General features: G+C 34.1%; 1 protein-coding gene and 1 long non-coding RNA gene across 4 annotated transcripts in view; one reads left to right on the top strand and one right to left on the bottom strand.

The window, feature by feature from the left end:
- LOC125653373 (E3 ubiquitin-protein ligase TRIM71-like) overlaps window positions 1-4178 on the bottom strand; it is a 17672-nt gene extending 13494 nt beyond the window's left edge. The window contains exon 1 of the mRNA XM_056142779.1: window positions 4051-4178. The gene's annotated coding sequence lies outside the window, so the exon portion shown is untranslated. The remainder of the gene's footprint in view (window positions 1-4050) is intronic.
- LOC130047517 (uncharacterized) lies at window positions 3648-27470 on the top strand. 3 transcript variants are annotated; one of them, XR_008796406.1, is made up of 6 exons: window positions 3648-4137; window positions 4360-7216; window positions 8447-8806; window positions 8910-18072; window positions 22839-22909; window positions 25546-27470. It is a non-coding gene; the product is annotated as an uncharacterized LOC130047517 (long non-coding RNA). The 3 variants fall into 3 exon arrangements; XR_008796405.1 differs by having other exon boundaries at window positions 4360-8509; window positions 17860-18072; XR_008796404.1 differs by lacking the exon at window positions 8447-8806 and having other exon boundaries at window positions 17860-18072.
- Window positions 27471-27952: the final 482 nt, after the last annotated feature.

The following is a 27952-nucleotide window of genomic DNA, read 5'->3' on the forward strand; positions in this document are numbered from 1 at the left end:
AACCGATGCTAAATCCGGCAAGACATTGAAACGTAAATGCGAGGAATCTGTTGTGAGAACTACGAGGAGAAAAGAAACCGGGAATCTGGGAGACAATGGCTTTTGTTTGATGCGGTTTTACCTATGCTAGGTGACAGCATCTGCTCAAAGTCGCGAGACCAACTACATTTGGGCCAAAGTGAGAGAGTAATTTAAACGATTGCAGAGGAAGATGAGAAAGAAGTTGAGAGGAATAGACAGGATAGAGAGAAAAGTGGAGGGTGAGAGAGAAGTGGAGGATGAGAGAGAAATAGAGCAAATAAGTGACTCGGTGAATTGAAGAAGATTCAGAGTGTGAGGAAGATGAGAAAGGGTATGAAAGGAGAATTTATGAACGTATAGCTGAGATGGAGATTGAATACAATTGCATATGTAATTGATTATAAATAAAATTTATAAAAAAAACCTCAAAAGCAATGCATTTTTTTTTCTGGACTGACAAAATTTTGTTTGGGCTGACACTATTTCTAACAGTATCGGACCAAATGTCTGACACTTCAAAAGAAATTTCAAGAACTCTGTACAAGTATTGACATAAAAGGGAAATGTGATTTTTCATTAGTCTGTCATAATTTGACTTTGGTGTATACCCCCTATCCACATGTTTCAAAACCAAAGAAACTGTCCCCTGCCACCTTAAAGAGAATGGCATTTTTTGAAACCCATGGAATTCAGTCAATTTCATTAACATTATCAAGATAAATGTATTAGATATGTAATACAACCTTTTATTTCAATATATGTATCAGATTAGTGTCACAATGGTAGACAACAGTCAAGGGAGGTAAGCTATGCTTTAGTACTATGGAAAACCAGAATCTGATCAAGTATCATAGTGACATGTAAGTACATGTAAATCAGCTTAGTGGTTAAAATAATGTTATTTGGGGTACTTCATATACTGTGTATTCTTTTTACATAGATTACATGTAGTTTTACATGTTCTACATGTAATTAACAAATTGTACTGATTGACAGGTCTCAGGTACAGCAGATCACATTTTTTCTCAGCACCATGATACATATTTATGAAAAAATACTTGCAGATAGAGAAATAAGTCATTTTAGAGACATTTTGTACACAAAAAACACAGTTAACACCATTTTCTCATTTATGGGTGGTACTTGTAAACAAGCCACCTCCCCTTTGACATTTGGCTGAATTGCATGAATCTTTAGTTTTCACTATTAGGATGGCATAGAATAGAATGTAAGACGAGAACAGGTATTCAAAATCTTGTTGGGGAGTTGTTTACTTAATTAGAGCATATTTCAGGTCTATACATATTCAGTATGTAAAAAAGTAGACAGTGAAGTGGGAAATTTTCTTGATTTTAAGAGCAGTTATGTCCCTTTATCTCTCTCTAATCCATCATTTTCTACATAGGTTCTCATGATTACATGTTCAGCATGTAGCACCACATATAAGGTCACTTTTACCATAGATACCATATACTTGTAATATTATTTGTTAGGCACAGGGATCTTACTCGAACACTCTCATCACTCTAAAATGACAACATCATACACAGAAATGTAGGGTTTTTAAATAATTTTATTGCGTACACATTTAGGGCAGTCGACATGATGTATTGGTGTAGTTTCACTCAGAATAAGTCAGATTTGTCAAAAATGGGAGTTGACGTCAATGACATCAGATGTCAGAATTCTTAAATGTAGCAGGGGACAGTTTCGCACTATAGGCCCGGTCAACTTTTTCAAAAAATGGAAATACCCCATATTTGAAGTGATATTACATGTGTAAAAATGTATACAATAATTTTAGGATGCATGTCAAATGTAGCTGAGTGCTTAGTAAAAATGTTGATATACAACATGTAGGTGTCATCATGATTCCTAGCATATAGACGGGTGCAAATACGAAAGTAAGACACGTGGTCAGTTGCTGAAGAAATTCTGGTGAAAACATGGTGGGTCTAGCAAAAGGTCCGTAGCTGTGAGGGAAGGTGGATGGCCCCATATGAGAGGTAGATTTTTGAGAAGGGCAGATAGGGTTCTTGATTGTGCAGTGTCTAAATCCCCATGTTTGGTACTGTGATGGTGTGGGGGTGGTGCAGATTAGCCCAAATGAGGGAAAATCAAAGTGTAGCGGTCGGCCGGGTTCGATCACAGGTGGCCAGTTAGCTCAGTTGGTAGAGCACCTGACTAGAGATTCAGGGGGCCCGGGTTCGAATCCCGGTCTGGTCCGTTGCATTTTCTCCCTTCCCGTTACAGATTTGGTGCCGTTGACCACCCCTGGACTTGGAGGTGAAAGTCCTCCCAGGGGCAAATAAGAACTTGGGTTGTGTCTTCAGGGGCGAAGACATTTAAGGAGGGAGGAATGTAGCGGTCGGCCGGGTTCGATCACAGGTGGCCAGTTAGCTCAGTTGGTAGAGCACCTGACTAGAGATTCAGGGGGCCCGGGTTCGAATCCCGGTCTGGTCCGTTGCATTTTCTCCCTTCCCGTTACAAAAGCAAAAAAGGGGAACCTGCTCAGAGCATGTTTTGTGCACCAGCACCAGTATTTATATATTACATGTAATTTAGGGCCATAATTTATTAATTACACTAATATGAAATACAAGTATTGACATAAAAGGGAAATGTGATTTTACATTAGTCTGTCATAATCTGACTTTGGTGTATAATACACCCCCTATCCACATGTTTCAAAACCAAAGAAACTGTCCCCACTAACAAAACCCTATGCAACTTTTGCTCTTGCATAATGAGGTAAACATATTGCGTAAAATCCAAAGCCGGAACGGGATTTCACTAAATCCCGTATTATGATTGGATCGCTATATCTGTTCGCTTTCAACTAAATATAGAAAAGGGAAATACCCGGTGAACATGCGCAGGGTTGGAAATTGAATTTCCTGTCACGTAGCTAGTTCGTGAAGAAGAAATGGTGAAAATTCGGTAAATAGAAGCCGAAATATTAGTTTTTGAAGTAGTGGTGTGTTTAGGACTTAAAATGACATGCTAACTTTGAAAATTCATTAATAAAAAGCTGATTTATGTACAAGAAAGAGGTATTTTGGTATGAATAAAATGAATATTCTACTTTCGTTTCATTGTTGACATGTCGGGAGTCTTTATTCCGAATTTAGGGTCATGTTTACATAACCCAAGCGGTTGAGCAAGGTCTTGTCGGCCATTTTGTCAGCCATTTGTAAATCACTCAGCTCGCGCTCGTATTGCTGCATGCTGTGTTCAGAATTGTGCAATGTGAATATTGTGTATTTCTTTGTTTAGCCTGCACCTAGTTGTAATAAATATGGATGCACATTTTGGTAAATTTGGTGCACATTTGCAGGGTTTGTGAATTAAAGTGTAATAAAAAAAATCATATCCGTTGAAACCATACGAGGATGAAGTCTTGGAACTTTTCAGGATTGATATTTCAAATGATTTGACAAAGTTCCAAAATAAACAAAAGTTTTATTTAACCTATTTTATTTACCAAAGCGCCAAAGCAATCAATCAACAGTAACATTGCATTAACTATTTCCAACCCGGCTCAAGCGGTCAGCTAGCAGCTGATTGCATACTGTGTTGTCGTTATTGTGTTTGTAAACAAATACGTCATTTGGGGCATGCGCACAGGGGTAGAAATCAATACTTCCGGGAGTTGCATAGAATGTACTGAGCGGTTTTGTTAGTGGTCCCCTGCCACCTTACATGGGTTACATTTTATGAAATCTGTTATGCAGATGTTCTTTGAAAAATTCATAATTTTTGTTTTTACATTTTAATTTATTTTCGGCCGATTTCCCACTCGTTTCGCAAGACAAACCGGGTCAAAAAGTCACGTGATAAAAGTGAACCAGGTCGTCTCCCGGACTTCTGAAACAAGTGCTCAATGACATCTATAAATAGATTGAGAACAATATAGACAAGCACCCTAATTGCACAATATTTGTGCATTTCCTAGATACTGTGTAATAGAACAGAGACGGACGGATATTGATTTAATGATTATGAATAATTCAGACTTGAATGATTTACCTTTCAGTTTGGATGTCCATGAAAGACGAAATCCATTACACCCACCTCGCCTCGATATTCACCAGGCTGGGAAGTACTTTCGATTTGGTACGCACTCTTAACTGCGCAAGCTCCTCACATATACAAAGAGTTATTCCTCTTTGTACACCACCATGTGTATTTATTTTCATATGCATTTAGTCAAATTTTAATATTGGCTACTCCTCACCAATTTTTAAAGAAGTTTCAAACGTATAAATTTGATGTAAGAAATATATATACATTGTCACATATTGAAGGATTAATCTCCTCCTAAATTCCAATTTTCAGGCATATTGGGAAGTATATATATACTTCTTCTCCAGGTGACCCCAAGGGCGGATCCAGGAATTGCGGTTAGGGGGCGCAACTTTATGAGGCAGGGGGTCCAGGGCGAACCCTGGGGGCCCAGGGGTTTTACAGATTTTATAGGGCTTGAAATATGTCTCCTATGTAGTCGTTTTAAGGCTATTTTCTATCATTTTTTAATAAAGTTAGGCCTAAATGACGCAAATTTTAAGGGGTTTTGGAAAAAATGTAAGTTCTCCCAATAAAATTAATTCAATAAATAAAAAGATTTTGACATTAATTCTCCGAGAGTGGAAGAAATTATTGCTTCTTTTATCGTTTACATTTTTCTAAACTTACCTTAAATTAACAAAAATTACGGTGGGGGAGGACTGCGCCTGCTTCCTTACCCCCCCCCCCCCCTCGCTTTACTTCGAGAAACCATGCTACGTGCCTATCAGTAGCTACCTGGAGTATACAGTCCTACGGTACTCTTGTTTACTCCTAGCGAAACCTCGTCAGCTGTAGTAGGTACAGTAAGCGGAAGGTTTCATTATCTGTTTCGTATATTGTAGAACGCCCTGGGCAGTAGTACAAGAAACATTTCATTTTCTGTCAATCTGCATAACTCTGCACATGGGTGTATATCGAAACAGTTCGTGATCACGTGGGACACCAATGGTCCCTAATAATTGCAGTTGCTGGACATGCACGAGAGGAATGTTGAAACACATAAGATAAACACCTTCCAAAAGAGCACGGTTTTAGAATTGGTCCATTGAGCACGTATTGGTACATAGTTTGCATTATTCTCTTTAGAGAAGTCGAGAGGCATAGCCTTCCCTCGACTTCTCTAAAGAGAATAAGTTTGCATATGAACTTGCAGACTTGAATTTGCTTGTGGGTTTTCGCTAAATGCCAGAAAGATGACCGTTTTGATTGCTAGGAATTTTGTATGAAGGAAAGAAATGCACGGTCGTGCGAACATTCGTATCCGACGCAGAGATTATTGTGCGAGGTCATGACTCTGCCACGTACCATTTTCTTCCAGTTGAGTTTCGAAGGGGAGGATCCATATCCTCCATGAATGGGGAAATACGATTGGAGAGTGCTTTCAATGTCGGTAATAAAACCAGAATTAACATCCGAGAGACTGTAAAGATAGGAAAATAGTCTTGCGAGATATATTGACTTCGTTAATGTTTTTGGATTCAGACAACATAATCTTACAAAGAATACAAGTTTCCGCAGGTCAATTTCAGTACATATAGGTACAACATTAAAAAACGATTCGCACATATATCTAACCTGCATACTTTTGGCAAATTAAGGGATTATTTGCAATTAAAGTGCTGGAATATGTTAAGTCGAACTTTATCAACAGATGACATGTTGATCCAGAGTTTACATCGAAAAAGTACGGAAGCATATTAGGGCCGCAGCAGTATCTTTTTTTAGTTTGTTATAACAGATTAGTAATCTGGTATAACAGATGATTACTAATTTGTTATATAACAGATTAGTAATCTGTTATAACAAATTATCAATTTGTTATAACAAATTACTAATTACTAATTTGTTATAACAAATTATCAATTTGTTATAACATATTACTAATTTGTTATATAAAAGGATTCCAAAAATGGCGCCGTTCACGGGTGGACACGCTGAGTGAGAGGTGCGACCGGCCGGCCAAGTTAACGAGTTTGTGTGTGTCTACCGGACTATAAATTATTGTGAACATATCAACGATTGTTTGGAGCATTTGTAGTAGCAAATTCTGTGCATGGTACATTGGAGAAGTGATATTTTCTGTTGGAAGAAGAATTCGAAGCGAACGTTACTGGTGTGAGTACATCTCTAGCACTTGATATATCAGGGTATATGAATACACCAGACAAATATTTCAAAATGCCCACCGGAAGTGTAACCACTCGTAACAATGCTCCTCCAAAATCAGCTAACACACCAAAAAAAAAAAAAAAAGCAGTCTAAAGAAACCATTGTCTCAGAAAGCTCCCCAAAATTCACGCCCGCAGAAAAAACTACATGCACAATGGATTCAATACAAACACAACTCAGTGAGATCAACAACGAGCTAAAAAGAACTATCAAAGTAAATGACATCAAATCAATAATCAAAGGTGTAGTAGAAGAACTATTTCAAAATCACCAAGAAACAATTGAAAAGAAACTGTATGAAGAAGTGACGAAATTAAGAGAAGAGAATGAGGAATGAAAACAAGCGATTAGCTAGAGATATCGGAGATCACGATGAAGTTATCAACGATCTGTATAACAAGCTAGAGGAAAATGTAATGATGACAAAAACAGCAGTTTCAAAAGCAAATTATAATGAGCAATATTCTAGGAAAAATAATATCAAATTCCATGGATTTCATGAAAACGAAGGAGAAGATCTCCTCCAGGTCCTAAATGAAGTTCTGTTAGAAGTGGGGACGGAGATAGAGGAAAAGGATTTGGTAGCGATACATAGGATCCCGGGGCAAAAAGTTCATCTACGACCCATTCTCATCAAACTGCGTAACGCAGAAACAAAAGCCAGAGTGATGAGGAAAAGATCAAGTATCAAAGCGCTGAAGAACAAAGTCAAGGTGACAGATGATGTGACAAAAGACAACTCTGAACTGATTTCCAAACTCTTAAAGGGCGAAAGAATGAATTCAGCTTGGTACTTCAATGGATCGGTATATGGACAGTGCGGTAATCGCAGAATCAAGTTTGACTGATTTGACGATATCGATAAAAAGCTACGGAAAGAGTAAATCCATTCAGTGCCGGTTCTTTATTTACTTTGTGACATGCATTTCCGGTGATACTTTTCAACTGAACTCGTGAGGTAAAAACTGGCTAGCTTGGGAAACATTCAGGAATTAACATGACATTTATGTTTTTTTGTGTTTGTCTTTGTGTGAAAGATGTGTGCGTGTTTGTACTACTGGAAACTACATGTATGGTCAACAATATTCTTTCTTGTGTAGACACAATGTTTACAATACGCAAAAGGTTCATATTTATATATTTTAAATTTTATATACTACGTACATGCAAGACGTCAAATGAGCTTCAATATTGTGACATAATATGTTTTATGGCGTTACTGTATTTGAGGGCGAAGCAAAAAAGTTTTGGCATTATCTATATCCAAAACAGGACAAAAACAACCCGAAGTTAGCACGCGGACGGAGCTGTATCAAAGCATCCTAATTTTGGATATTTGATCCGCATATATATTGAACGCGGGAAATATAACGCAATCGATGTAAACAGTACATTGTGACGTCATATTCAGCATCGTTATTTAGCAAATTTACAAACATAGCGTTTGAACCACAACAAAAAATATGGCGTTAATCGTGGAGTGATTATATATGATTAGGAAAATAAGATTTACATGCTTTTACGGATTTTATGTAACATCTCAGAACGACGTGAACTAGGGTAGACGAGATCCAAAATGGAGGAATACATGTCCACGTGCTAATATTCGAATCGACGCCATTGGTACCAAACTTTTCAAGTTCCATAGGTATGGTTTAATTTTTCGTTATTTTCCTATATTTTCCTTTTAAACATGTATAAACGTGTTACCTATAGGGAGAGCTCCGCTCTCACGGCCCTTCGGGCTGTGAGAGGGCTTCGCCCTCTATAATTGTAGAGGTCTTGGTGGAATTGAAAAGAGAAGAGACGTACTTAATTACTTAAAACAAAAGAATTTGTCAATTTATTTTTTACAAGATACTCATTTTACTCTCGATGACTACAATCAAGTGAGATCTTTTTGGGGCTATGATGTTTACATGTCTCCCGGCCAACCAAATGCAAGAGGCACTGCAATTTTGTTCAATAACAATTTATATCATATACCTAGTAGTGTATCAGCCCTGATACACCTATCTTGGCTAGGGTGAGACAGCTGCAAGAAGGTAGGGCTGTCTCGCCCTAAGGGCGATGACGCCACGTAAACAAAGTTCTACAACTCTTACAAATTATATGAAATATTGAAAACGGGTGAGTTTGGTAAATCCGAAAAAATAAATAAAAATATTTCACTTATTTCCAATTTTAGTATCAACTAGCAAGCCCCTAGGAGCTGCTTAATAGAATATACATGTACATGGACAACACAACGGTAGGTATGACGAGTTTCTCAGCCAAGCAGTTCAGTTAATTCTAGACCACATGAGGGGATGTGGACCCATAATTAATCATCCAATTATCGTGACCAGCAATGGAATAAAGATACAAAATCCAGATTTTAGCATGTTTCACAATGTCAATAGTACTGGAAACGTAACCATTAAAGTAAACTCTCTGAAGGAATGAAATAGTCAAATATCGTTGTACAGTATACCATGTATTTATGTTTGGGTCAATGACCCCACCGACCCACCCACCCAATTTTAAAAAAAATGTTTATCAACTTGTTGTGTTTTAGGTATATGATATAAACAATATCACACTCTAATGTTGATCTCGGACCTGGGATTGCCCCTCGAGTGATCTCTGGCCAGGTCCGAGATCAACATTAGAGTGTGATATTCTATATTGAATACATGTTGTTAAATGAACATAAAGATAAAGAGGGTAATTTACTTGTTTTAGAGATTATTATTTTTAAAAAGTATGATATCTTATTAGTAAATGTATATGGGCCAAACAATGATGATCCACATTTCTTTCAATCTATATCAGACATCATCTCAAACTTTCAAGGTGAATTCATTATTATGGCCGGAGACTTTAATCTTGTTCAAGATGTAAATTTAGATTACTTTAACTACAATAATGTTAATAACAAAAAGGCAAGAGAAAAAGTTTTTAGTATGAAGGATATACACTGTTTGAAGGATCCTTGAAGAGTGAAATATGAACAAAGGAAAAGAAACACATGGTTTAAAACTAATCCTATCAAAAAGGCTAGACTTGATTTTTTCTTAGTATCAAATGAATTAATGGCTTTGCTAGACAAAATTGATATCAATCCAGGATATAAATCTGACCATTCGATGGTTTATATGGAAATTAAGTTAACTCAATTTGAAAAGGGTAAAGGCTTCTGGAAGTTTAATAGTTCACTACTCAAGGATCTGACCTATGTAAACAATATCAAAAGTATTATACATAAGGTCAAAGAACAATATGCCGTCTTGCCATATAATCCTGCTTACATACATATGATCAAGAACGATGAATTACAACTACTCATAGATGATCAGTTGTTTTTTGAACAACTCTTGCTGAGCATAAGAGGTGCTACTATTCGTTATTGTTTCATAAAAAAGAAATTAAAAAACGAAAAAATACATTCAATTGAAGAAGAAATAAAGCATTTAGAATTACTAAGGAACAATGATGACTCCACAGAAATTGTACAAAAATTAAATGCTGCTCAAATTTTTTTTAGAGGAACTCAGAAAAGACTATATTAAGGGCCTTTTTGTCAGAACAAAACTTAAATGGATTGAGCAGGGAGAAAAACCAACGAAATATTTCCTCAGCCTAGGAAAAAGAAATTATATAAATAAAACTGTAAACAAACTTATGTTGAGCAATGGTAATACTATTTCTTCACAGACAGATATTTTAGCATGAGAAATTCTACAAAAATCTTTATTCTAGTTATGATAAATTACAAGATGTAAACATTGATACCATTATTGATAAGAATGATGTTAGAATACTTGATGACAACATGTCAAAAACATTAGAGGGATATATAAACAATGAAGAAGCCCTTTTAGCACTTAAAAATATGTCTAATGGTAAAAGTCCTGGAAGTGACGGATTCACAGCAGAATTTTTCAATTTTTTTTGGAAAGATCTTGGATGTTTTTTAATTAGGTCAATAAACTTTGGATTTAATGTGGGAGAACTGTCTGTAACACAGAAACAAGACATTATATCTATATTACCAAAAGGATACAAACCCAGGGGATTATATACTTACAAATTGGCGACCGATATCACTTCTTAATGCAAGGTGAAGATAACGAACAGTGATCAATCTCATAACTCCTACAAGCAATACAAAATAGATAGTTGGGCAAACACGGACCCCTGGACACACCAGAGGTGGGATCAGGTGCCTAGGAGGAGTAAGCATCCCCTGTTGACCGGTCACACCCGCCGTAACGTACAAAATTGCTTCTGCATGTATAGCAAATAGAATAAAAAAAATTCTAGATTTTCTAATACATGACAATCAAAAGGGCTTCCTCAAAGATAGGTTTATTGGGGAAAATACGCGACTTATTTACGATGTGATAGATTCTGTACATGAAAAACACATCCCAGGTATGCTCTTACTTGTGGATTTTGAAAACACATTTGACTCTATATCATGGAAATTTACCTTAAATTTTTTTAATTTCGGTCATGATCTTATCAAATGGGTATCAGTGTTATACAATAAGGTCAAATTATGTGTTATTCAAAATGGTGTTTTTTCACATTTTTTTGAAATTGGCAGGGGTTGTCGTCAAGGTGATCCAATATCTCCTTATTTATTCAACCTTTGTGTCGAAATTTTAGGCCATATGATACGACAAAACAAAAACATCAGGGGCATTAAAATAAATGAAGAAAGAATTTGTTTAATACAATATGCAGATGACACAGTTTTATTTTTGGATGGATCAGAAAAAAGTCTAAAAAGTGCTCTTGATCTCCTCTTTCAATTTTCAAAATTTTCAGATTTAAAACCCAATATTTCCAAAACCAAATCAATTTGGATTGGTTCTAAGATTAATACTAAAGATACTTTTTGTAGTGATACTGGATTACAATGGACAACAGGACCATTCACAGTTTTAGGCATTACATATACTGTAAACCTTAAGAACATGGAAAAGCTTAATTTTGATAACAGGTTTACAGCTATCCAGAAAGAAATAACCCAATGGTCAAAAAGAAATATTTCTCCCATAGGAAAAATTACAGTGGTGAAAAGTTTGTTTCTATCAAAATTTACGCACTTGTTCATTTCGCTTCCCAAACCAAGTTTACAGTGGATAAAGCAACTTATAAAAGTTTTTTACAAATTTATATGGGGGAACAAAATGGAGAAAATTTCTAGAAAAACACTAGAATTAGATTTTGAAAATGGTGGGTGTAGAATGACCAATATAGAAACATTTATCAAGTCTCTCAAACTAACTTGGTTTAGGAGACTCGATCTTTACAACTAATTCTACATGTAGCTGGATAAGCTTATTTTCTGAAATTACTGGTTGTAACATTACAAAATTGTGTCATTTTGGACCTGTTTACTGTAAACAAAAAGCAAATTCCACTAGAACTCTTTTTGGAAAGAAACTTTATTTTACTTCGCAGAATTTTTGGAAAGTTTTGAAATGAATGATTTTCATATTTTTTTGGAACCCCTGTGGTATAATGATAAAATAAAGATTCAAAATAAATACATATTTTGCAAGCAATTATATGACAAGGGGTTTCATATAATATCTGATTTATTAGATAAGCATGGTAACTTTATCAGCTACCAGAGAATCACAAATGATTACTCAATTCAGATTCCATTTACTACATATGAGGGATTGAAACAAGCTATTATGCACTCATGGCCTAATATCAAACTGCTTATACATGATACAACTTTTCAACCATATCAACCCGAATTCATTAAAATTCTATGCAAATACAAAAAAGGTTCTAGGAATATTTATGACTATTTAATATCAATATCACAGCATCGACCTATTTGTGAAAACAAATGGGATAATGATTTAAATTTGCAATTAGATTTAAATTGGAAACATGTATATACAAACATCAAATCTGTAAACTATAGAATCATTCATAGAATATTGGGTACTAACAAACTCCTACATATATCAAAAATTAAAAACTTTCCACTTTGTTCAATATGTGCACTAGAACCAGAAACAATTAAGCATATCTTTTTTTTATTGTCCTTCTGTCTCTACACTATGGACAAAATTATCAGATTGGAATTTTCAAAAATCTGGTAAAAGAATGGGATTTAGTGTACAAACTGTTATTTTTGATTTTCCAGAAAAAGAACACATGGTTTTAAACTTTATAATCCTCTTAGTAAAGAGATACATATTCCAATATTCAAGAAAGAATGTCAATATTGTTTTTGATGATGTTTTGAAATGTTTATTTGATTACTACATTTTGGAAGAAAAACGTACAGAACAAATATTTTACAAAAAGAAATGGTGTAAATGGAAATGTCGATCTTTTCAATTAATGATAACAGCATTTCTTCTTTTTTTAACAATAAGTACTAAAATATACATGTAATTGTCTATATCGCTTTCTTTAATCTGTATGAGAGTGTGAGTAAAAGGTGTATATGTATTTGTTGAAAATGATAAAAACAATTTAAAAAAAAAATGTTATAACACATTAATAATCTGTTATAACAAATTAGTAATTTGTTAATAACAGATTATTAATCTGTTATAACAAATTACTAATTTGTTTTAACAAATTATCAATCTGTTATAACAAATTATTAATCTGTTATAACAAATTTAACAGATTATCAATATCAAGAATCGATTACAATATCAACGACAAGACAAGACATCATAATAGACAATCGTGAATTTTCTCTCCATAGTCTCCACATATCAAAGGTCTATGTCAAAAGACTAAAAAGCTATGGCCCGGACAAACTTAATATGAGAAACGGAAGAAGATGGAAGAATTCACACTAAAATAATGTCCCCTTTCTGGGAAGGGGAGGTATATTTATTCATAAATATTCTTAAAGAAAAAATGTGAAATACCACAGGTACAAAAACTTTTCAATCAAGAACATGCATACATTTTCAAAATGGGTTTCCTGCAAACTGAAAGTTATGTGCTCAATATATCAGGTCTAGCACCATGTATTAGAAGGCTTTTAAAGTTACAATTATAACTAAAGTGGCAATAAAGCAAAACAAGAGGTTCATGGGCCTTAAAGATGGCCTGAGTCTGAGCTAATCTGCAAAAGCTATAGATATAATATGAATAGAAATTACATATATGCATATGTAGCTTAGATATGCAACCAGGAAAATTAGTATCGATTTCATAGCCGTTTGCAGTAGTGATACTTTTAACTAATGCTCAGGTTACCAATAAAGCATGTGGTCCTCTTGTTAAATTAATGATTTTAATAGCAATTTAGTAACTTGAAATAACAAATTGATAATATGTTATAACAAATTAGCAATTTGAAATAACAAATTAATAATTTGTTATAACAGATTGATAATAAAATAATGAGTTACTCATCATCAGAGTTCTTTACACTTTGAAATTGCCGCGTAAAAAGAATCACACCGCGTAAAAAGAATCAGTAAAGCAAAGCCGTTATAAAATTTCTAAAATGGGAATTTTATTTTTCAACGGGTATTAGTTGAGAAATGCATTAAAAGATAATTACATGTATCAGAATATTCATGCTTCACCTTTACAGTTATGTATACTATATCGATAAAAGAAACACCCACACCTTCAAAATTTTCTCAGTATTAGAGACATTTAATCAATTACCTGAAGATCAGTAAATATAATTTTCCTTGCCAATTGATTTATGAAAAATATAACTTTTTCTGAAATGCAATAATTAAATATATGTATAATTCTATTAGAATTTACCATTTGTGTTAAAGTATGAAAGAAAAAGACGTATCTTTATAATTGTAATTGTAATTAAAAGATTTATATAGCGCCCTATCAACATTAGTTCTCTAAAGCGCTTTACAAATGTGAAAGAAAAGATAATATAAAATCGATGTGCACATACATGTGAATAAAATATTCATAGTGTCAGAATTAAAATGCATAAATATTATTATTAATATATAGCGATATGATATGATTACCCTAATAACATATGAAACAATTTAAAACAACCCTTAGGAATAATTAAATACATAACAAGGACATAGGCATAATAACAAACAGCAGGGTTTTTTTTTTTTGGGGGGGGGGGGTGTTTGTTTTTTGTTAACAGCACTGTAAGAGCTGTATGTAAGAGCACTAAGTATATAAAAATAATCACAAATTAAAAGCTAATTTAAAGAGATGCGTTTTGAGGTCCACTTTAAAATTAGACAATGAAGTACATTGTCTGAGTTTAAAAGGCAGAGAATTCCAGAGACTCGATGCAGCTTTGTCCAAACGTCGATCCCCATATGTTTTCGTACGTGTCCGAGGTACCTGGAGAAGATGCAGAGATTCGGATCTTAGTGATCGTGTGGGATTGTAAACTGTAAGGATATCCTTTATGTAAACTGGAGATAGGTTGTTGGGAGATTTGAAAGTATGAAGAAGTATCTTATATTGAATTCCGTATTCAACTGGGAACCAGTGAAGATCTATTAGAACAGGAGTAATATGGTCGGATTTTTTTTAGCGTGTTATTAATCTTACAGCTGTGTTTTGTGCCCTCTGAAGTTTGCTGGTGTGTTTAGAATGAACACCCAGTTTTCATTGCCTCTACATTACCGGACATTTGGTCCGTCACGATTCTAACTTTTACCGGACCGAGTCTATTTTTACCGGACTTGTCCGACGGTCCGACGAACCTTCGGAAACACTGTAAAGCAATGCATTTCCGTAATCTAATCTGGATGTAACTAGCGAGTTTACTAGAGTTTTACATGCTTCATCATTGATAAATGTTAAAAGTGTAAATAACACACACAAAATAAAACTAAAATGTGATAATATATTTATATATAATATTGGGGGCAGGGTTTGACACTAATTAGGCACGCCCGACCGACCGAGACTACTAAATGATAGGTCTGGTCGGGTAAAATGTTTATTTACTAGTCCGACTGGTCGTGTTAAAAATATGAACAAATTTAAGAAACTTTACTTTAAATCATAAGATATTTTATTCATAAAAAAAATAACTGTAAAGAGTTTGCGAGCAATTTTGAACCGCATGATGACATAATCTCTATCTTTAGTTCTAATAAGTCGCGGTCGTAAGTGATGTTCTACGACATCTACACATTGTTAATGTACATGTGTAAAGTTATGTTTTGGTTAAATAGAATTATTGAATTCATTTTCATTAAAAAAAAAACCCACCAAAACAGTTCATTTGAATTGAATATAAGAAAGTGTTTATTAAACATATGTGCGGGAATGTCTATATAATCAAATATGAAATCTCGTCCTCAATGAAAGCAAAAGATGTCTCAAGAAAGAAAAAAAAGGAAAACGTTGGGAAGAAACAAAGCAGCTAGGGCTTATGAAATAGAAATTTTAAAAAAAATATTGAGGTCAATTTATTCTAAATGGATTAAAGAATTTCCGTGCCGGTAAAAATTTAATGAAACTGAAAATAGGGTTGAAAGTAAAAGCATCAAATTGAATGACGAGATTAAAGATTTTTTTGAGACAATTAAATGCATTTTGGTTCAAACTTAACGTTTTTCATTTAAATTAAGTACATGTATTTAGATATGGAGAATCTTATAAGATTTTTTTCTGGAACGTTGGTCAGGGCTAGTGGATGTAAGGTCAGGTCTAGCAAAAATCATTTTAAATAGCCCGATCGGTCTAGTGCCCCAAAAAGTTAATGTCAAACCCTGGGGGGCGAATGTCTCAAGAGAAGGGGGCGACTTGTCCTGAGAGAGGGCGAGTTGTCCTAAGAGGGGGCGAGTTGTCCAGCATTCGAATTCTATTGGTATCAATTATATAGTAGGCCTAGTAAGAATACTATTCTACTTCTATTCAGTAGAAATAGAGCAACACATACAAGAATATTTAAGCTTACATTTATGTATAGTAGTCTGGTACCACTAAATATATTAAGTTGAGTGTTCATAATATGTTAAAAATTCAGATCATGATGTTTATTTACATGGCAGAGGGCATAAACATGCACCATACTTTTCATGAAGCACCAACACTCTTCATGAAGTATGCTGGCGTAAAGCCCAGCAGTTCAGGGTACCTGTAAAGTGCGAAACGAAACGAAATATACCGAAACGAAACGAAATCCACCGAAACGAAACGAAATATGTCGAAAGGAAACGAAATCCAACGAAACGAAACCTACCTAAGCGAAATGAAACAAATTGTATAACCGAACTCTTTTAATTATAATAATTAAAAATGGCATCTTAGGCCCCTGTGAAAGTTACCACATATCAATAAAATTCGCCTCCCCTTTGATGCTTAACTGATACAAAGTTTTAAAAGTTGGAAGGGTGGGGTGGGGGGTGAGTAAGCACAAAGTACATAAATAACTTGTGCAATTAGTTTCGGATCCATAAATTTCAGAACGGAGGGTTACAGTCTCACAGGTCAGAGGTTTGGGGAAACACACTAAACGAGGAGTGGGGTCACCGGCGTTGGATCCGCCTTTGGGCATATAAATACATGTTTCAGTATTTTTTGCTCTAAAGATAAATCTATGTATACATGTGGATATTGTGTATTTGTATGTAGTATATATCAAACGGTGGATTCTGAGTATGTCCTCCCGTTCTCTTTGTAATTTCTGCTTCCCATGTTCATAAGCCTTTTGATTTTACAAAATGCTGACCTCCTCCTGATATTATTGCATTAAAAAAATTCCGTTTTCCGTCCCGTTTTCAATTCCCCGTCTTAGCAACACCCCAAATGTATAGAGTTATCTTTAGACCCACTACATATCAATAATAATTTTTAATAATGCATGTATATATATATCTTACTGAATTGCATTCATATAATATGGTATACTATTCAATTTTTTTTCCATTATTGAAAGTACTCGCACCTCAGCAGTTAGAGATAAAATAAGAGGTTAAGAGCTCTTTCTGCTTTCAACTTTCTCAGACACAATTTTCTTCAAACAATGTATCTATATGCCCAAAAGCGGATCCAACGCCGGCGACCCCACCCCTTGTTTCGTGTGTTTCCCCAGACCTCTGAGACTGTAACCCTTCGTTCTGAAATTTATGGATCCGAAACTAATTGCACATGGTATTTAATCAACTTCGGATATGTACTTTGTGCTGACTCACCCCCTTCCAACTTTTAAAACTTTGTATCAGTCAAGCCGAAGGCCTACATCAAAGGGGAGGCGAATTTTATTGATATGTGGTAACTTTCACAGGGGCCTAAGATACCATTTTTAATTATTATAATTAAAAGAGATCGGTTATACAATCTGTTTCGTTTCGGTAGATTTTGTTTCGTTTCGGCGGATTTCATTTCGTTTCGTTTCGATTTCGTTTCGCACTTTACAGGTACCCAGCAGTTCATGCCCTTAAATACTTTAAAAAATTTAAATTATTTCTTAAATATGCATACATGTATTTGTACTTTAATAATCCATGTTTAGGAAATATTTTCATGTTATATATGTTAATCATATGTGTCACCATGCAATGTTAGATTGAAAAATAAAATAAATACATGTGTATATGCAAGCTAATGTTTCATTAGATTCTTTGCATTTGATTTTAATGTCAAGTTTCTTTTTCATAGTTGACGCAACAGATTATGAGATACAGATGAAACATGCAGGGAACCATGTAAATGATTCTTAAAGTGGCTACCCAGGTGCTGTTTAAGGAAGCTTGTAATAGGAGTGGAAAACCACCCAAAAACTATGTGTCTCAAAATGCCAGTAGAGACATAGAAAGAAGAGAGGAACTAGCTGGGATATCATTATCAAGAACCTAACCTCCTTGGAGTCAAGTATGTGACAAATTATTCATATAAATAATCATCCATGTCGCCATGAGATCGAAATTAACTTTTTAACCACAAGAAATTTTAGGTACTGTATTCTTTTCCTACTAGGCTCCAATTCGAAATTTAACCAACATTTTTCAATCGATTGCTTTTTTTCAGGAATTTAATAAACTAAGCACCCCTTTTATCAAAATAAATGAGAAGAAAGTGCAATATCAAAAACAAGATTGGAATTTCTTTCCTTAAACATTTTTAAATGAATTATCAGGCAATGTATCATTGGTGGGGGTCATAGGGAACATCTATGCAGCATGTACTCACTATCCAGAGGTCCTCCACCTACAATTTACAGCATTATGTGGCTTGAACCTTAAGACTGTTAGTGTGTATTTAATTCTCTCTCTCTCTCTATCTATCTATCTATCTATATATATATTTCTATTTACTCAATCCTGTGTGTAATCATGCTTAGCAACTATCCAGTATGTTTCTGTGTAACATATTCTCAGCCATGCGGATGTTTTTCGTTAGATGTCATTTTTCTCCCGACGAGTGAGGGGAAACTATCCCCTTACGAAACAGCCTGTAGAGAAATATAAATGTTATGTGATTGAACTCCATCTGATCATCAATTTATATATATATATATATATATATATATATATATATATAATCCAAATAGAAAGAGTTGATATCACACAGTCAAAATAATTAAATAAAAAAGCAGGAAAATATGCAGTTCCAAAATATATTCAAATCGCTAGTGCTTTCTGGATTTTAACATCCATCCTCAGGTGAATACAAATATTGAATACAAAGTTGTTTATCTTATATTGTTGTATATGTATATCTAAAACATTGGAGATTTCATCATGGCTCATCACAAATTAACCCTCTCTCTTCTATATTTACACGGGGGGGGGGGGGGGGGGGGGGATCTGGTATCCCAATAATCACTCCTTCAAATTTCTATTATGTCTCCTTTATTTTACTGACATAAGATTTTACGACCCCTCTCAATCGATCAGAGAAAGACCATAGTTTGTAAAAATACTTAGAATATCTGTTCGCACCAACAATATATTTGAAGGAACAATGCATTTTCTATCGTTTTTAAAACCACAGGAACTTTTCATCAATCACTCAGAATGGAAGACAGACTTACATTGGTCAGTTCAAGTTGCTCTTCAGTTAGGATGTGTGAGAGTAGTTTAAGCAAACATCCCCCCATTTAAGAAATTATGTCATTGTGCTTCTGCACAACTAATCATAATCTTACGTTCTAAGTTTTTGTAGTATGTACCTGGAATATGTCAATATAATTCCATTTTTCTCATTCATAAGAGATTTACCAGTTATCTAAATATTACGTATGCAACTAATCAGAATGAAATGCTTGACGTGTGCATGTGTAGGTATTCATATTGTAAATCAACAGCAAAAAATCATTTTATTTTAATTACCCTTTAATAAGAAAGTTGTGGTCATTTCAGTACCAAAAAATGAAAGAAAGCAATGCACGTTATGTGCATATGTCAATCTGTAATTCTGTTGATGTCATCCAACAGGTATTTGTATCATGTACATATGATTAGCATAATTAGTTTGAATTTCATGTTTGCATCATATATAAGAAAGCTGTGGAGATTTTGAAATTGTCTAATCAAAATTTAGCACCATTGTGCATGCACATGCTGGCTAGTAATTTTAACCATACCAATTTATAAGTGCCAAGACATACTAAAATCCTCAACTTCAGAAGAATTTAATGAAAAACATAAACATTATGGTCCTTGAAATATAGAAAAAATATAGAACCTTCAAAAGACAGGATATGCATATACTGAGTGTTGGCATTTTTGTATTACACCAATCTATATATACACATACTATCTACTATGCTGTGATATCAACTCATTCACTTTATTCATAAGAAAGTTACAGACATTTTAGTATTAAATCCAATCAAAATGAAATTTTGCATGCATGTGCAGATTGGTCATTTTGAACATGCAGATCAGTTAATAAATATCTTAAAAATATCTTAAAAATAAAAATCTTAAAAATTACAAGTCTTAATTAATCAATGCCTACAATATGAATATTAAACAATCTCAAAGAACAACAAAAAATTTAGACTGATTCCCAAGTTAGTGTACCAAAATCCAATGCATGCACATTCAGACTAAAATACTATCTTTCTGCACATCCAAATGATATACATGTACGTACAATCATCTTAAAAAGATTGCATATAAAGGATCTCTTGTATAGTATTAGTTATTGAGAACAGAGTATACCCTAAGTTCTGGGAACATAAATATAAGGAATCACTGTCTAGTTTGTCAGGGTATATGAGGTGATTAACAAATTAACATCAACTGAAAATATGAGAATTCATGCATAACAGCTTCACCGTTTATATAGTTTGCATGCATGTATCATGTTCATGCTTTTATGGGATCTTTGTGAATTATGTCAAGGATTTGGATGATTTGAATATATTATAAAAGTGGCAAGAATGAAAATAACATGTTCTGCCATATTTTTGTTTTCGACAGTTTATTTTATTTTTCAATGCGTTGTTTTACACCAGTTTTATAACGTATGCAATGCAGTGTACACCAGTTTTGGACAAATGAAATTGGCCTTTAGTTTGCTTCATCAATATACAGACTCTATTTCAATTGATTATATATTAATAGTGAGTCTCATGCCAGTATAAGGCAATATACATCTTTCTCACATAATCACTAGTGTGAGACCAACTCAACCCATGTGAGACAGCCATACAAGATTTTTCTGTCTTACACTGCTACGACATATCTTTGCTTGTGATGTACATATGTATGTCGTATATTTTCTGATTTACATTACACGATAAAGAAAAATAGTTTGTATTGTTTTCTTCAAATTTGAATTTGATATATATTATGTATAGCTTTTTTATGGACAACCTTGGGTTTTGTACTTTACACTTATATTGTAAACCATTTTCAGGTATGCTGAGATCTTCATACTGTGTAATTAATTTTTGCATATATTCAAAGAAGGATTTCAATAATTTTGAATTTTCTCAAAGCTCTTGAATTAAAGTACTGAATTGATAAAATGTGAGAAAAATAACACTTTATTATTTGCTCATGTGGGATAGGGAAATTCCACCTCTGGAACAAGATTCGCTGCTTAAGACTCAGCAAAGCCTCGTCCTAGACTGCAAATCTTGTCCCCTCGGTGGAATTTCCCTATCTCCCATTCATACGAATGAAGGATTCCATTTATCACACACATGCAATGCACACGTGATATCATGCCAATATACATATGCATTTATCACACATGTAGCAAGTTTCAATGTTAGAACACATCTGATACATGCAGTGAGTTTTATGTCAATATATATTTATCACACACATGCAGTGAGTTTCAGTGCCAGTACACATTTGCACACATGTAATGAGTTTCAGTGCCAGTACGCATTTATCACATGCATGTAGTGAGTTTAAATGCCAGTACACATCACACACATGTAGTGAGTTTCAATGTCAGTACAGATCAATACACATGTAGTGAGTTTCAATGCCAGTACAGATTTACCACACACATGTAGTGAGTTTCAATGTCAATACAGATTTATCACACACATGTGAGTTTCAATGTCAATACAGATTTATCACACACATATATTGAGTTTCAATGTCAATACAGATTTATCACACACATATATTGAGTTTCAATGTCAATACAGATTTATCACACACATATATTGAGTTTCAATGTTAATACAGATTTATCACACACATGTAGTGAGTTTCAATGTCAATACAGATTTATCACACACATGTAGTGAGTTTCATTGTCAATACAGATTTTTCACACACTTAAACTGTTAAGTGAGTTTCAATGTCAATACAAAGTGATCAATTCTTTTGAGAAGCCTGTAGTAACCAACCATGTTGATATCCAAGAACTTTTTAACATTGTTATCTCTTTCTAAAATATTCAAAGTTTATATTTGGATTTCAAAAATCTTTTGTCTCTCAATCAACACATTGAAATTTGGTTTAAAGCATGTTGAATTTAATTTCACAATCTTGATATGATTTAATTGTGATGATTTCAAAAATAACATTCCTACTCACCACCCTGCACCTCAGAAATTAAAATGTAACTTAGAAATAATGAATGCATTTAAAAAAAAGATTTAAAAACATTCAATATTTAAAATGATTGGACCAGTATTTCCTAATGTGAAATAATGTTAACGTGTACTGTGTTGTGCGGCGTGAAGACAAAATGTTAGGTAATAAAATAAGGTTATATTTAACAAGGAAAAAGTTTTTGAACAGGTATTGACCATATATTACACAGATAAGTTAAATAGGCAACTTAATAATTTTTAAATGATTAGGTCACTAAAGATCATTTTGGAAAGATCAAGGTCACTCAACATGTACCTTATATAGAAAAGAACCTTTATTTCAAAAGTTATATATCATTGTGCAAGTCATTTGTTACATGAAGTAGTTCAACTTCATTGGTTAGATGCAGTTTGGGGAAGTAATTACTAATATTCTTGTTATTGGATTTCACTCAAATAGAGACATCAACACTTGCCTGAGTCCCCACATACACAGGGTGGCAGTAACTTGTTTATGTGTTTGGAAAACGCGATATGTATATTACATATTTAAAGTTCATTTACATTTTGTTAATAGTAACTTACAGCAGTACAAAAATTTTAAAGCTTTATCTCTTCAATGTTGTAGACTATATTCAGAGGGAATGCAGATACTGAGGCACCCTAGCTCATCTAGGAAGTCGGGAAGAAAAAAGCGAGGTATTTGTATGTCATAATTTGTATTATATTTTGTTATTCCCAAGCAAATGAAGTTTAGGAGGGTATATTAAAATCGCCATGTCTGTCTGTTGGTCTGTCTGTCTGTCGATTTGTCTGTAGGCATAATTTTGGCTGTACTCATTTTAGGAGACTAGCTAATGGAATTTTCTTAAAATGTGTACACTCTCTCAAATCATAAAGACATATAAAAATCTGCACCTAGGGTTTTCATAATGATTGGACAAAGTTTACTTAATTTAGATCATTTTGTTGTTTCTTTGAAATTAGAAAAATTTTGAGCCTTGTTTGCTTTAACTTAAGGGTATGTCCTGACCTTAGCAGAGGGTCATTTGGACAAGATTACAGATATTTTTATGCCCCCTAGATCAAAGATCCGGGGGGGGGGGGGGGGGGGGGGGGGGATATTGTTTTTGTCCTGTCTGTCATTCTGTCTGAAACTTTAACCTTGCTAATAACCTTTGAACAGTAAGAGCTAGAGCTTTGATATTTCACATGAGTATTCCTTATGACAAGACCTTTCCATGGGTACTAAACCTTTTGACCTTGACATTTCACCTACTTTTTGAGAAAAAATTGACATTGGTCATAACTTCTAAATGGTAAATATTAGAGCTTTCATATTGTACATGAGCATTTCTTGTGACAAGATCTTTCTACTGGTACCAAGATATTTGTCCTTTTGACCTTGGCCATCTTCAGAATTGGCCATTATCGGGGGCATTTGTGTTTCACAAACACATCTTGTTTGTCCTTGCCATAAATTGCAAGATGAGATAAACAGGAGAATAATATACTAGGTGCAGAGGTTGCTTGTGTTCAAAGAATGTGCAACAACCAGCATCAGATGATAATCATTTGGACAAGCTAGGTCAAGGTTTCTGGGTGTGCAATGCAAAATTCTTCTCTATAATGTAATTTTATTATGAAATAATTTTAGAAAATTATACAAGATTAATTAAAATATGATCAAAGAAATGTCATGACCCTGAACACAAGTCATTCAGACAAGTTTAGGGGCACAGTTTAGGAGTTTCAGATTATGAAGTCTTAGAAATGTTAATATTCTAAGTTAGAGGTGCATGGAGAAGTCATACTTGACACAGAGGCTGCTTATAGCCAAGAAGTACCGTATATACTCGCCTATAAGTCGGATTTTTGGGAGTCAATTTTTGGTCCAAAACTCTATGTCCGACTTATAGGCGCGTCCTAAGAAGATTGGTATTTTTCTAGGCGGCGTAATGTAGTGTTTTTTAAACAACTTCGACGATTATCATGGACTACCACACAAATGATTATTGTTCACAAATATCTAGACATATTGTATTGTTTATGTATTTTAAAATTATGTATAAAGTACAAGTATTTACATATTTTTATCTTGTTAAAAATTATTTACATACCGGTAAACAACTAATCTATCGTTTATCGGTAAAATTGAATTACGAACCCGATTTAATATTGAAATATTCATATGTATACCGGCTGAAATATATTTCATAAAAGATTGAATATTGTTAACAGATAATTTAGATCATCAATCTTGACTCTTAAAAACTCTATAGTTGATACATTGAATTATACCGGAACCCCACAATAACCGCGAGGCGCGTGCCACTAAGTAAACACGGTGTCAGGTACTGGTAATTAGGAGACCATAATTGCGTAGGTAAACAAGGGATCATTGTCCATAATAGAGCAAGGGTTGCGTTTAAACCCCAAACAGATATGGCTTGGATATTGAGCACCTCATAATTATTAATTTCTCAAAATATTTTTTGAAACATAGCTAAAAACACTAGAGCATTAAATTGAAATTGTCAACCGATTCTGACAAAAATTTGTACCGACTTATAAGCGGGTCAATGGCAAATTCCTACAAAATAACCTTAAAAAATACAACCGACTTATAGGCGGACCGACTTATAGGCGAGTATATACGGTATGTCATAAACCTTATGCCCAGGTTATTTGTAGAGGGTCATGGTCACATGACTCAAAAGTCAAATGTTCTTTAGGCTGCATCAATTTAATGCTGGGATTTTGGACAGTCATATTTTTCTGTTACTCTACTCAAAGTTTACTCATAACCAGACTTTTGGACCAATGTCATTTTGGGAAGGTCAGGCTCACTCAGAATATACACCTTATATATAAGGAAAAGTGCCTTATTTCATTAGTTTTTAAACAAGTATGGATCATAAATCGTGCAGATAGGTAATAGGCAAATGGCTTTCAGACAAAGGTCACTCAAGGTCATTTTGTAAAGGTCAACATCACTCAACATATACCTTATATATGATAAAGAAACCTTCATTCCAACAATATATCAACATTTATTGAGCATTGTGTGAATCATTTGTTATTTGAAATAGTTCATTCAGGTGAGATGTATTTTGGGGAGCATACATCAGTTTTATCAACATTCTTATTTTATATTAAATATCTATTGGTAGTTTAATAAAGGTTTAGGATAGAACATTTAAAAAATATATTATTGATTTGAAATCATTTACTTTAAGTTATGGTAAATGATAGAGAAAATGAGTTGGACAATCTTTCAAGAAAATGTTGTACAACTGTTACAAGTGATATGTACTGTCCATTCTTTATTACAGCCAATGTTCAGTGCCACACTTGGACCACTGCAGAAAAGGCAGCTTTGTAAAGACAATTTGAGACTTTCATCAAACTAGGAAAAACTCTGGCTCAGGTTGACTGTCTAAAATCCATTTGGAAGGAGAAATCGCTGTCCAGTTTAACATGGTGTCGTGGAAAGTTTGCTGTTAAAAATATTACTTCCTGGCAGAGGTGTTACAAAGAGTTAATCCAATTTTTATGCCCCCTCCATTTGAAAGAGAGGGGACGTATATATTGTTTTACATGACTAATTCGGTCTGTAGAGCAAATCTTGTCTGCTCAATATCTAATGAATTCTTTTGCTTGACTGTTTCCAAACTTGGTACAATGATTGCCCCTAGATAGTGAATGAACCATATTAATTTACAGGTCACAGGGTCAAGGGTCAAACTGGACACAGTAAGATATTTTCTGTTCAATATCTTGAGAACGCTTTCCTGACAGACATCAAACTCGGTATACTGGTTTCTTTTAAGAAGTAGGTGGTTTCTTTTAAGAAGTAGATGGTTTCCTTTAAGAAGTATATGTCCCATAATGTCCCATATTCATTTTGAAGTCACAAGGACAAAGGTCAAACTGTACATAATAAAATATTGTCCACTGAATATTTAAAGAACCAACCCTTTACCTGACAGTTACTAAACTTGGTACAGCGGTTGCCCCTAGAGAGTAGATGACCCCTACTGATTTCCAGATCCCAAGGTTGAAGGTAAAATTGGACATAGTAAGATACCGTCTGTTCAATATTTGAGAACCATTCGCTTGACAGACATCAAACTTGGTTCACTAATTTTCCTTAAGAATTAGATACCCCATGGATTTTGAGGTCACAAGGTCAAGGGTCAAACTGGACATGACAAGATATTGTCTGCTCAATATATTGAGGACTCTTTGCTTGACAGATATCAAATCAGGTACACTGGTTCTACCTAAGGAGTAGATGACTCCATTTGATTTTGAAGTCACAAGGTCAATGGTCAAAATACTACGGACATAGGTATTGTCTACACAATATCTTGAGTTTGCGTTTCTTGACAGACATCAAACTTGGTACACTGACACATCATAAGTGTAGATATCTAGTATTCATTTTAAGGTCAATGGTCAAACTACTCTGGACATCAGATTTTGTCCATTCAGTATCTTGAGAACCCTTGTTTGACAAACATCAAACTTGGTAGTCTGGTGCCGCCTAAAGAATAGATGGCTCCCATTGGTTTTAAACTCTCAAGGTCAAAGGTCAGGACTCAAATAACTGGTTATTTGAAAATATCTGCTCAGTACCTTTAGAGATCACATATAATGGTTGCCTCTGACTAATAGATACATTGTAACTTTTGCTACAGACATTCTAAATGATCATTTTCAATATTGTAATATGGAGGGCATATATGTTTCTTAAATCTTTCTTGTAAATGGTTTTGATACTGGTTTTATATACAAGATGTATTATCAGCATTTGTCATTCATTGTACACCATACATTGGTTCATTCAAAATTGATAAATATATAATCAACAGCAGTACACATGAAATAATTCTCCATCTATATCTTGAATTGAACAAAAAGTTTAATGGTATTCCAAGGCCTTATATTCATGTGCGATTGAAAGACTGAATGAATATACTAAGATAATATAACAGTATTTAACTAAAACTAATTGCAGTTTAACACTAATGTACTTATAATGTAATTGATAGTACCACGCTCTTACTTGTAACTTGTTTTCATTTATATTCAATAGATATTTCAAGTTTGATAGCTAACTCAAATTTCAAATATGAATGAACATTAAGTGTCTGCTGTTTTAAGACTAAAGAGTAGCTTTATTTACATCATATGAGGTTTTTTGAGCTGAATTGATCAGCTTTGTATGCTTATGAAATAAATATGTACACCTATATTTTGCAGTTGATTGTACTTTGCTTTAAAGAGGTCTTAAAATTGGTGTAGTTTTCATTAGGTTTGGACTTCGCAAGTGACAAATTGGATTAGGAGTATTTTTACTCAGTGTCTTCTCAAATACTAATGAAAAATCAAGACAATTTAATAGAGTCTTATAAATTCAGTATCTCTTGATAGATTGCTGAAAGAGTAGTACGAAAGAAAAATCCTGAACTCTGAGCGATCAGATTCATGATGGATGCAGGGACATACAGTATTTTTAAAAGTCCTTGGTACAAGTTCTTCCTGTGACTTGAGCAGTGTCTGTATTCAGATATTTAAAAAAAAAGATCTTTAAAGCACTGTAGTACACTGTCATATAACCAGGAATATTTCCTGTATGGTCACCTTTAAATGGCCTTTGGGGTCGTATTTCAACATAAAGAACATCCAGGATACAGACGCCTTTGAATGCAACATTGGTTATATTACAAGTGTGAC

This window comes from Ostrea edulis, chromosome 7 (assembly GCF_947568905.1).
Source record: "Ostrea edulis chromosome 7, xbOstEdul1.1, whole genome shotgun sequence".
NCBI lineage: Eukaryota > Metazoa > Mollusca > Bivalvia > Ostreida > Ostreidae > Ostrea > Ostrea edulis.